This window comes from Prionailurus viverrinus, chromosome C1 (genome assembly GCF_022837055.1).
Source record: "Prionailurus viverrinus isolate Anna chromosome C1, UM_Priviv_1.0, whole genome shotgun sequence".
NCBI classification, from domain to species: Eukaryota; Metazoa; Chordata; class Mammalia; order Carnivora; family Felidae; genus Prionailurus; species Prionailurus viverrinus.
This window is the reverse complement of record NC_062568.1, coordinates 174,364,314-174,377,459: the sequence shown is the minus strand read 5'-3', so window position 1 is coordinate 174,377,459 and position 13,146 is coordinate 174,364,314. Positions and strand designations below refer to the sequence as shown.

Sequence of the window (13,146 nt, the reverse complement as noted above, 5' to 3'; positions counted from 1 at the left end):
TCTGACAAACCTGAGATGATGACCTGAGCTGAAATCAAGAGTCAGATGCTCAATGGACTGAGCAACTCAGGAGCCTCACTTTGTGACCTTTCTTAAAGTGCCTTCCATGAAAGAACTCTGAAGTTCCTTCCAGCTCATTCAGTGCTCACTGATTGAGAGTTACCTACATTGACCATCTCCACTTCTTTACCTCCAATTTAAATTTAGCCCACTCCTGTGTGGCTTTTGGACCTATGACTCTGACAAAACAGCCCTCAGTAATGACCTTATGCTGCTAAATCTATTGATATTTTTCAGTCCTTACTATACCTGCTCTCCTAGAACCATGCCTCTTGTTTTTGAGCACTTATCTTAGGCTGTAATTATACATTCATTTGTTGACCATTTTATTAAGGCTCACTCCCCAACTAGACTGTAAACTCCATGAGGATAGAAACTGCATCTATTTTTGCTTAACACTGCATCCCCGGGTCCTGACATGATGTTTACAGAGAGCAGCCTCCCCAGTGAAATAGGAGGAAGGCAGGCAATGCTCAGAGCAGACATGGCCATTCCAGCACTGACAGACACCAATAGACGACCTGAAACCTCTCTGTAAGTCCCTGAGTCAACAACCTAATACCAGAGCTTCTCTGCCTGATGAGACCTGGAGCTCTGAGGAGGCCCCTCTTGAGAAACATTGAGGGTATTATGATGACTGGCATTGTGCCCAGCAGCATGAGTACAGAGGCATCAATACTTACTTACAGAGTTAAATATTGTGGGATAAGATCTGGGGGGATCATTGACCCCAGATACCTTGCTGTACAGAGAATGAAAATCAAGGTCAGAGAATAAATGTAATATGTCTAAGATCTCACAATGAGTCAATGTACTCCACAGTCCAGAAAGAGCAAGAGGCAGAAAGTGTGATCTCTCAGATCCCCTGGGCCCTCTGCTCTGGGCCACCACAACACCTAGGTTTTCCTCTACCATAACATATATCTCCATAGGCTTTCATTATCTGTTCACATATCTGCCTCCCCCTAGAGGATAAAGATGGTGTCTGGTTAATCTTTGTATTTTCAGGACCTAGTTCAATGCAAAATATATAGGAGTCACACTGGATGGTGAAAAGATTGGAAGAGTGGATGTTGAGGTATAAGAAGGGTGACTGGGAACCAGTACAGATCCCCACACAGCCTCAGAATCCCACCCAGCTGAAGATCCCAGGAACAAGGGATGGTCAGTCTCAGGCCTGGATGTCCCCCAAATCCAGACTTGGGCTCCATGGTGAAATCTCTGACATAGATCTGCAACTGAGTTCCTGCTGAATTTCCCACCTGGCCATCCAAGAAAGCCAGAGTCATCCCATAATCTCCTGAGAATGACAGAACTTCAGAGTTTACGATTCATCTTTACAGGTAACACAAAGTACAAAATACTATCAGCATTTGAAATTGAAGTTATTTTATCCATTCCATAGGATACAGAAGCAGGGGCTTTGCAGTCAGAACCCCCAAGTATAAATTCCAACTTCTCCACTTACATCTGTACACCCAAGTCTATAATGTGGATTTATAAGTATATAGAAAATATTGACTTTGCCTTCAAGGAGCTTATAATCTAGTAATAGGAAAAAGACATGTCTACAAGAATTCTAATGCCAGGTAGGATGTGACTAAAAATCTCTCAAAGAGATGATAGGGGAGGCTCACAGCCAGCTGAGAAGAAAGCTTTATGGAGAAAATAGCCTCTCATCCGAGTCTTGAAAGATACATGGGATTTTTTTTTAATTTTTAAAGTCTATTTATTTTGAGAGAGAGAGAGCACAAGCTGGAGAGGGGCAGAGAGAAGGAGAGACAGAGTCCCAAGAAGTCTCCACACCATTAGCACAAATCCAGATGCAGTGCTCAAACTCACATACTATGAGATCATGACCTGAACTGAGATCAAGAGTCAGACGCTTAACCAACTGCACCATGCAGATGCCCCATTTTTCATGGGATTTTAAGGCAAAGAAAGAGCATTCCTAGTGAAGGAGGAAGGAGGAAAGAATGGAGCATGTTCCTGGAATGGGAAGTAAGCATGTTTGACTGAAGGGTTTAGGTAATCTATGGAATATAAGCAGAAGCTGGAGCTATAAAAGGAAGTTAAGCCAAAGTAGAGACTTGAATGACATTCAAGAAGTTTAAAAAATTTGTGCAAGGACACATAAAGTCAGTGGGGGAATCTATGATTGGACTTCAATTCTCTTCTCCTTAACCACTTTGCCTTCATCTTCAACATGAGTAATGGCACAGCAATTGGCACGGGCAGAGGACTGTCCCATTATAAAAGTACATGAAAAATAAATAATCAGAATTAGTGTGACTGGCTGTGGGGCAGAGGCTCAGAGCCTCTGACAAATAAAAGTGTGAATTACAGGATGAAAGCAAGGAAATATGTTCTTCCCCCATATCTCTACAAGTGGCATATTCTACTGCCCATCAAAACCATGCTTAGAATAGCTAACTCTTATGAATGAATATAAATCTTTGCCATGGGCACATAATGTTGATACATTTAGTGTCAATTAAACATCCAAATAGCAGGGCTTTTTTCTTCAAAAATATGTACCTCTGCTGATACTTTTCATGGCAAAGGCAAAGGTAAATTTCAGGCCAGCTCACAAATTCTGAATTATCACAAATTGAAAATTTGTTAGTAGAAAGAAGGTAAGATTGAAGCCAGGTTGATTGTTGAGATATTCAGCAACTTTAGAATCTTCTATCCAAATGTTTTAGCATCTCCAAGGCTTTAACAAATTGATTTATTAGAATGGCACCATGGGCTCAGCCAGTCCCAGGTCCAAGGATCTGCTCAAACATTACCTGACTGTGTGACCCTGAGACCTTTGCTCCACCTATCCAATATTGTGGGCCTATCTAATATTGTGAGGACAAAATAAATTAGATAATAAAATACAAGAGTTTCACTGGGAGAAACTAAAGAATACCCAGAGTTCATATAGTTGGGACAGGAGCTCCAGCTCAGGAATTCAAAAGCAAAGTGAGGATGGGGGTGGGGCAGTGCTGGTCCCAGGCTCTCAGCTACTTTCTCTTCCCACCAGAATGGGGTGAGACTCAAGGTGTGGCTGAGGATGGGGATAGAGCCTGAGCATATCTAGCTTTGGAGGAGTCTGAATTAGGGGAAGAAGTTGAAAGTGTGGCAGAGTCTGATGCTCATTCTCTATGAAGGCACACACCTAGTCAAGGAAGAGCAGTACCCAACTTTTCTGCATCCTTCAAAACCCTGTTTAGATTACATTGGCTCTGAGATGCTTTCCATGACCTGTTCCCTAGATTTTATTAATCCCTCCCTCTGCCTTTCTGTTGTGACATCTTCCTCACCATATAAATCACTGTCAGTTTACATGCCCATCTCTTCTTCCAGAGTGAGAGTTTTCCCTGGAGGCACAGACTCACATCTGAGGCATCCTTGGGTCTCCAGGGCCTGCTCAAGAGTTCCACTCAAGTACAACTCAGGAACTGTTTGCTGAACTGAAAGAGAGTACACATCCAAAAGGAACTTCAGGGACTTGAGAAGAGCAGTGATTTATATGTAGAAGAGATGCTTCTTGGAGGAGGAACATGAGGAAAAGAAAGCCTTGTTCAGGGGTTCAGAGAGAGGAAGAGGACAGACCCTGTCCCTGCTCTTTGAGGGAGGCAGAGATCATTTCTAGGACTGAGCTGAGCCTCTTGCCTGTACCAAAGAATGTTCAAAGAATGTTCAGATGCCCTCACAGTCTCTAGGCTGAACCTTTCATAATGAGGTCCATCAGCAATTATAGTGTTTTTCTAATGAAATTCAACTATTTAAAACCAACCTTAAGCTGATGAACACCTTTGGAACCTTACAGGAAAAATGCAGATGAACACCCCACTTTTTGCAGACGTTCCTCAAATATTAAATTGAGACTACTGTCTGGGCAGAGTGTTCCTTATGGCCATCTGAGGGATCTTTCCTAAACCTGTCCATATCACAGCCAAAGTAAAAGTCAAACTAGCCCAGCAATACTCCTCTCCTCACACTTCACCAAACACAATTCATATCTCTGTGCCTTTGCAGATGCTGTTCCCTCTGCCAGGAATTCTCTCCTCATTTTCCCACTCTACTTCACCTGCCTACTCAGCCCCAAACATAAGATCTGATACACATTAGAAACTACCTGAGTTTGGGTTTCTTCAGAAACAGATTCTAAAACAAGGATTAAACTGCAGGTAGTGTATTTGGAAAGTGGTTTCAGGAAACTCTAGAAGGGATATTGGGAAGTGAGCTAAGGAAAGAAAGCACCAATAGAGGGTGTATTTTTAAGCAAGTTACCTCTGCGAGTTGGTGGAACGTAACTGCAGGAACCAGTGTAGAACTTCTGTCTCAGGATATCCCACCTGAGGGGTGAGAGAGCTGGGGTATGTATCCACCAGCTGCCATTACTTATTGGCTGAAAGCTGTTCTGTATGCTAACACCCTGGTACTTCTGGCCTGCCCGTTATGCTCAGAAATGGTAAATTCTGGGGGTATATGTGTGGGCACTGACAGCATCTGCTTCAGACACCTATAAATTTTGCTGAATGAATGACACACAAACAGCTCAATAATGATAATAATAATTAACTAATATTTGTAATAAATAATAATTACTAATATTTTTGCTATATGTCAGAGTATAAGTACTTTATACATACTTTTTCAGTCTCCCAACAACCCTGCAAGGTAAGTTACTAGTATGTCTATTTTACAGATAAGAAAATAGAGGCACAAAGAGCTAAGTAACTTGCCCAAGGTCATGCAGCTAATAAATGACAGAACCAGGAGTGAATCTTGACAGCCTGGCATGTAGGTGACCCATTCACTCTACCTACACACTCTGGAGATGCTCCACTTTGGAACCCTGGGGCTGCCATTTCATGGCAATGTAACTTTGGACAAGTTGCTAGTCTTCTAAGTCTTAATTTCCTGATCTGTGAAGTGGGGATCATGTCACATGATTCCTGCACACACAGCAGAAGTTAACATATCAGGGCTGGGCTAGACCTTGGTCTCCATTTGTACAAGGAACTATAAAGCCTCTCCCAGCTCTAATGCTCTGTAGTTTTAAAACTCACACAACATCTGCCATCCTCCTGGGACAACCTCATTCAGGCACACAGTCCTTTAAGAACCTCATTTGTCTGTACCATGAAAGTAGAAGTGAGCCCAGAGTAATAAGGTGGAGAGGAGCCCGTCTTTGTGCCTATCACTCCTCCCACTGAGCTAAGGATCTTGACATACTGGCTACAGGAAATTCCAACCCAGAGCCTGGGCTAGGGATCAGATTCAAATCTCAGCCTTCACTGTGTGGCCTTTAGCAAGTCACTTCACTCATTCAAGTGTCAATTTCCTCATCTGTAATGTGGTGATCACAATTCCTACCCCAGAGGATTGTGATGAGTGTGATGGAAAGCCCCAGAACACAGTAGGTGCTCAAGGACAGGCAGCTACACATTCTTTGTTATGAAGAAGTATGCTATATATTTCCATTAGGGTAGAAAAAAAATCTCAATGTTCACTTTAATTCTAAGCCCCGGAGGCCTTTAGCAGGGCTGACAACTTCGTCTGGAGTATGGTAAATATTTGTCTATTTCAGAGGCAGCATTTATCTTCTAAGGCGCTCGTGCCAGTCCCTGTGCTGACAAGCAACTTGTTTATTTATTACCCTAATAACAAATAGATTGTCAGGCCTGGAGGCTCCACATGCACATGGAGTTCGGGCCTGCTTCAAGCCCCAGCCGCCCAGGCCCTGGCCAGCTCTGTGGGGTCTGGGGAGCTGGGGGGTGGGGGCGCCACCAGAGACCTGGCTCCTTCTATGTCCTGCCTTTTGTTTTTCTATTTGTTCTATCCAAAAACTCCCTTATAGAGCCTACACTGTGAAGCCTTGCCCTGGGTTGGCTCTGGGCTGCAGGGAAGAACCACATACAGCCATTGTCCTCAAAGGGCTTGAAGTCTAGAGAGAAGGAGATGATGATTATAAAAATATTAATAGTGATACTAGTAGTAGCAGCAAATACTCTGTACCAGGTGCTATGCAAAGTACCTTACATATACTAACTCATCTGATCTAACCAACAAGTGGATACTACTATTATCCCCATTTTACTGATGAGGAAACTGAGGTACAGAGAGGTTAAGGGACTTGCCCAAGATCACCTCTACAAAAATCATTGCAGTACAGAGCAGGGGTAGATACTAAAAATTTATATAATAACTATATAACAATAATACTTATACAATATTGGTGATAACTGCATGGCCTCCCAGCTATTCTTCCCACGTGCCATGCACAGCCTACTTTAGGACCGCTTGCTGTTTCCTCTTCCTAGAAGTCTTCCCCTAGATATTCACCTCACTCACCTCCTTCAAATCTTTGTTCAAATATAACCTCAATGAGGCCCCCACATTTACAATTGCAGCTCTCCACTTCAACCCTCCCTAGCCACCCCCCATCCTTTGCTTAATTAGCCTCCAGAACACTTAACCACCACCTGTCCTGCTACATATTTTACTTTGGTTTATGTCCACCTCTCTCCACTAGAATGTACCTCCATGGTCAGAGGTTTTCTCACTTTCTGCTGCATTCATAGCATAAAGAACAGAGCCTGGCAGATAGGAAGTGATCAGTCTGTTGAATGAATGACTCATACCTGACAGTTTGAAGATATCATCCATGTGGCCTGCCCCTGAACTGCTAGCCTCCCTCAGGGTCCACTCTCTGGTTCTCCTTCATGGTGTCATTGGCACCTTCTCTTTAGGGAATTTTACCCCCTCCCATGGCTTCACATTCTTCCCTCCTCTGAGGACTCTAGGATCTTTATTTCTAGACCAAAGCCCACTCTTGAGCTCACCTGTGTAGGTAACAATCCAGGGCACATTGGCACCTGGGCCCCACCTGAGTCACTGTCCAAAATAGATAGATCTCACTACTTTATACCCAAATGTATCCCTTCTCCTGGCACCAGCCCCAAGTCATCCAAGCCAGGAGCCTGAGCCAGGGGCCAACTCCTCCTGCCTTCACCCCACAATCAGCAGTCTCAAGTCCTTAGAAGCATTTCTTGGCTGCCCCCTTCTCTTTCACCATGTTAATTTAAGTTATTATTGTATAAGAACTATGGCACAGCCTCCCTCCTGGCTGCCCCACCGCCAGTCCATTCCTAGGAAACCATGCTCTATGGTATGTCTAAAACACCAATACGTCCATGCAATTCCACTATTCCATATTCTTCAGTGACTCCCCATTGCCCAATGACTGAAGGCAAAGGTCATATCCTCTATTTACCTTCCCAGCCTCATCATTGACGCTGACTCTCCTCATTCCCCAAACACATCATACTATTTCACACTCCCAGTGCTAGTCTGTGCTTGGGAAGCTCTCTCTACCTGAAAGGTTTGTGCTCCTCTCCTCTGCATGAAAAACTCCTCACCCTTCACAATCCAACTTAGATGTCACCTCCTCCATGCAGGCTCCTGTGAAAGAAGAGGAGGGAGCATTGTGAGGACACAGATGCAAGAAAGGGTGAGGCCAGCTTGGGCAATAATGACTCTTGCAGGTTTGGGAATCCTCTGTTAGACCTGGGCTCCTGGAGCTCTTGTAGGTTGTGATGTTATGCTGGCTTCGAGGGTGGGAGTGGGGGGGGGGTTGCGATTGCCCATGGCTAAACCCTCACTGTGAGCTCCAACAGATACATGTAGCACCTGGGATCTCAAGGAGCTTGTGTCAAAAGGTGCCTGAGACTGTGGGGACTACAAACCACATGATACATTCCAGAGGAAAAGACCACCTCATGTTCTCACCACAGAGATGAGGACCCCAGCTGTGATATTTGGAGATGGTTTGAGGTAGAGTGGTATGGTGGCTAAAATACCTCTATGCTAGAACTAGGCTGCCTAGCTGCTCTGCCACATTCTCCCTCCACAACTTCGGACAAATTACAAAAATATTCTTTGCCTCAGTTTCCCCATCTATAAAACAGGAACATTTATTGCAGCTGCCTCATAGGATCACTGTGAAGATTAAATGGGTTATTATATATAAAGCACTTATACATGGTAAGCACAATTTAAGCTTTTTTAATGTTTATTTATTTTGAGAGAGAGAAGAAGAGAGGAACAGGGAGGGAGAGAGGAGAGAGAATGCTAAGCAGTCTCTGCACTGTCAGCACAGAGCCCAATGCAGGGCTCCATGTCACAACCATGAGATCATGACCTGAGCTGAGATCAAGAGTCAGACGCTTAACCAACTGAGCCACTCAGGCACCCCTAAGTTTTGATTATTGTTGTTTTCACACTGTGGTTTGACAGGAGAAGACCAGCAATGACAGAGACAGAGCAATGACTGGGCATTGCTGCTCTAGGAGGGTAGTGGTCTAGAAGGGGTGACCCTGGGCTCAGGGAAAGACTCCTCTGTGCAGTCCTTCAGAACTCAAGTCCAGCTGGCCTTCTCTATTCTCCAAGTGGCCCTCCCTGACTCTGGGCCTCTCAAGGCCCCATCGCACACCCACCTCTATCATGACCCCATGCTGTCATTGTTTGTTTACATGCCTGTCTCCCCATCCAGGCTGTGAACTCCAAAAGGTCTACCCTGATGTAGCTCTAGAGGCCCAGTGCCTCACTTGGTGCCAGGCATGCAGTATGGGTTCCATAACTGAGCGGAATTATCAAGCCCTCCACAGCCTTTGGTCCTGAAATCTCAAGCTGTTAATACCTGCCTCCATGTTAGGCCACCAGAGAAGGGCCACACTTTCCCATGCTCTCAGACCTGGGCATCTTGAAGGGAAGGCTTCTGTTACTTTCCAGAGAGCAGGGGCTCCCAAGCCACTGCTCAAGACTCTTCATAAAGTCAAGACCTTGGAGGAACCTGGGGTGTTCATCTGGTAGAGAAGAACGAAATGGGTCCCATTCCTTGTGAAAGGTTTTTCATAGTGAAATTAGAAATGTAACAGCCAGGTTGACCAAGTGGGAGCCCTCAGCTATGCCCAGTATTAAGTCTTTACTTGCTGGACCACAGGAAGGCTAAGGGTCCTGGGGGAAAGGCCAGGATAGCTATTGCCAAATAGTACAAAAATATTTCCATATTTTGGCAATCAGCTGGGCTCAGTTTGACAAACAACCCAGCCATTACACCTAGACACACCATGCCTTGTCTTCCAGGAATCTAGTGCCCAGTGGGGAACTAAGAAGCCAAGCAAAGAGGTCAACATCAGTTACCACCCAATGAGACAAGAGCAAAGCATGCTAAGAGTCCCATGCAGAAGGATCTGAGCAGTTACGGGAAGGGAAAGTATTTTTTTTAGGGCTTGGAGTTTGGACCAGGCAGCTGAAGGGAGCCAGTAGTGCAGGCAGTGAGAACAAGGACCTGAAAATGTGTGGGGCCTGTTGAGGGATTGGGGCCAGCACGAATGTGGGAAATGATGCAGGAGGGACCAGAAGGCTTCGTTTTATTAATGTTTATTTATTTTGAGAGAGAGAGAGAGAGAGAGAGAGAGAGAGAGAGAGAGAGAGAAAGCATGAGCATGGGAGGGGTAGAGAAAGAGGGGCACAGAGGATCCAAAGCGGGCTCTGACAGCAGCCAGCCCAATACAGGGCTCAGACTCATGAACCATGAGATCATGACCTGGGTTGAAGTTGGATGATCAACCAACTGAGCCACCCAGGCAGTCCCTTAAAGTGTTTCTTAAACAGGCAAGTGATGGCAAGAAATCTAATTCTGGCTTCAGTGTAGATAGTGGGCTAAAGAGCCAATGGGGGAGGCAGTGAGGCCAAGTAGAGGCTGTAGCAGGCTTCAGGTCAGGGAAGATGATGGCTGGTCAGGGAGGTGAATGACCAGTGAGATGGAGTATGGAAGCCAGGGGATGTGAGTGGGCAGCACTATCTCAGAAGAACATCAGCCACATAAGGCCAGACTTGGCCAACAGGAATATTTCAGCTTCTAGAACAAGGCAACCTTTAACCTTGAAGACATCTAAGAGTCAAGGGTAATGTGATAGGTGAGGAGTTTTATCTTCATGCATTTAGCCAACAAATAAGAAAATTACTGATGGGTCCTCACAGTACAGCTCCCAGACCGTTGCTATTTATTGGAGTCACCCATTGTGACCCCCCAGACCTTGCAAAAGAAAGGGAGAAGTAGTTCCAACTCACTGCAGAAGGTTCACTCACTATTTATCTTTCAACAAAGGATGTGGGCCAGAGTAATTCTTAGGGGCCCCTGGATCATCATTCAACCCATCAGAGAAGAGCTGAAAAGTGTAGAATCCAAAGGCTGTTATTTGAGGCTGAGCTCTGGAAAGATCTCTGGGCCAGGAGTCCTGCTGCCACCACTAACTGGCCGTGTGACCTTGGGAAAGTAAATCGCCTGCCCCCTAGACTGTTTCCTCACCTTTAAAGGAGGACTGTTCTGCACCTCACCTGAGGATAGCTCTTCTGTTCTCAACCCACCTTCTGTTCTGTGGTATTAAGCCAGCTATCCAACCCCTCAGCTGTCACACAAGAGCAACCATTTATTACGTACCTACTGTGTTCCAGACTCTCTAAAGGACAACACACACACACGTGCGCACACACACACACCTACCTAAAATGCAGACAGACTGTAGTATCACCACTTTAGAAATAAGAAAATAAGACTCAGTCTCATTCAAGATCAAAGGCAAATCTGGGATTTACACATGAGTATTTCAAATGCTAACATGCACAAGTTTTCTGCAAGGTGATATAGGCTCCTGAGTGCAAGAATGCAAGTGGGACTCAGAAGGATTCAATATTCCTTGTCACAGTCAACAAAGTGGAGGGCCTTCCATTTCCTCAGTGCTTGCTCTCCCTCTCTAAAATATACACAAACCACCTGAAATGACACACTAACCATATGCCTTCCCATTCTTTAAAATGAGTTCTTCCTTCATCACATCAATAAAAGAAAGGACAAGAACCATATGATCCTCTCAATAGTTGCAGAGAAAGCATTTGACAAAATACAGCATCCTTTCTTGATAAAAAAAAACCCTCAAGAAAGTAGGGATAGAAGGAGCATACCTCGAGATCATAAAAGCCATATATGAATGAGCCAACACTAATATCATCCTCAATGGGGAAAAACTGAGAGTGTTCCCCCTAAGGTTAGGAAGAAGACAAGGATGTCCACTCTCACCACTGTTATTCAACATAATATTGGAGGGCTTAGCCTCTCCAATCAGACAACATAAAGAAATAAAAGGCATCCCAATCAGCCAGGAGGAGGTCAACCTTTCATTCTTCCCAGATATGATCCTCTATATGGAAAACCCAAAGATTCCACCAAAAAACTGCTAGAACTGATCCATGAATTCAGCAAAGTTGCAGGATATAAAATCAATGCACAGAAATTGGTTGCATTCCTATACACCAACAATGAAGCAACAGAAAGAGAAATCAAGGAATCGATCCCATTTATAATTGCACCAAAACCCATAAAATACCTAGGAATAAATCTAACCAAAGAGGTGAAAAATCTATACACTGAAAACTATAGGAATCTTATGAAAGACATTAAAGATGACACCAAAAAATGGAAGAATATTTTATGTTCCTGGATAGGAAGAACAAATATTGTTAAAATGTCAATACTACCCAAAGCAATCTACATATTCAATGCAATCCCTATCAAAATAACACCAGCACTCTTCACAGAGCTAAAACAAATAATCCTAAAGTTTGTATGGAACCAGAAAAGACCCCGAATAGCCAAAGCAATCTTGAAAAAGAAAACCAAAGCAGGAGGCATCACAATCCCGGACTTCAAGCTATACTACAAAGCTGTAATCATCAAGACAGTATGGTACTGGCACAAGAACAGACACTCAGATCAATGGAACAGATAGAGAACCCAGAAATGGACCCACAAACGTATGGCCAACTAATCTTTGACAAAGCAGGAAAGAATATCCAATGGAATAAAGACAGTTTCTTCAGCAAGTGGTGCTGGGAAAACTAGACAGCAACATGCAGAAAAATGAACCTGGACCACTTTCTTATACTATACACAAAAATAAACTCAAAATGGATGAAAGACCTAAATGTAAGACAGGAAGCCATTAAAATCCTTGAGGAGAAAGCAGGCAAAAACCTCTTTGATCTTGCCCACAGAAACTTCTTACTCAACACATCTCTGGAGGCAAGGGAAACAAAGCAAAAATGAACTACTGGGACCTCTAAAAAGCTTCTGCACAGCGAAGGAAACAATCAGCAAAACTAAAAGGCAACCGATAGAATGGGAGAAGATATTTGCAAACGACATATCAGATAAAGGGTTAGTATCCAAAATCTATAAAGAACTTATCAAACTCAACACCCAAAAAAACAAATAATTCAGTGAAGAAATGGGCAAAAGACATGAATAGACACTTCTCCAAGGAAGACATCCAGATGGCCAACCGACACATGAAAAAATGCTCAACATCACTCATCATCAGGGAAATACACATCAAAACCACAATGAGATACCACCTTCACCTGTCAGAATGGCTAAGATTAACAACTCAGGCAACAACAGATGTTGGCGATGATGCGGAGAAAGAGGATCTCTTTTGCATTGTTGGTGACAATGCAAGCTGGTGCAGTCACTTTGGGAAAAAGTATGGAGGTTCCTCGAAAAACTAAAAATAGAACTACCCTATGACCCAGCAATTGCACTACTAGGCATTTATCCACGGGATACAGATGTGCTGTTTTGAAGGGACACATGCACCCCCATGTTTATAGCAGCACTGTCAACAATAGCCAAAGTATGGAAAGAGCCCAAATGTCCATCGATGGATGAATGGATAAAGAAGATGTGGTATATATATACAATGGAGCATTATTTGGCAATCAAAAAGAATGAAATCTTGCCATTTGCAACTACGTGGATGGAACTAGAGGGTATTATGCTAAGTGAAATTAGTCAGAGAAAGATGAAAATCATATGACTTCACTCATATGAGGACTTTATGAGACAAAACAGATGAAATAACAGAAGGGAAACAAAAATAATATAAAAACAGGGAGTGGGACAAAACAGAAGAGACTCATAAATATGGAGAACAAACTGAAGGTTACTGGAGGGGTTGTGGGAGGCGG

At 43.8% G+C, this 13,146-nt stretch overlaps 1 long non-coding RNA gene across 1 annotated transcript in view; it reads right to left on the bottom strand.

The window, feature by feature from the left end:
• The window catches only part of LOC125173989 (uncharacterized), an 86,627-nt gene extending 79,105 nt beyond the window's left edge, over positions 1–7,522 (bottom strand). Inside the window, exon 1 of the long non-coding RNA XR_007155214.1 lies at positions 7,435–7,522. This is a non-coding gene — a long non-coding RNA (uncharacterized LOC125173989). The remainder of the gene's footprint in view (positions 1–7,434) is intronic.
• Between the last annotated feature and the right edge of the window lie 5,624 nt (positions 7,523–13,146).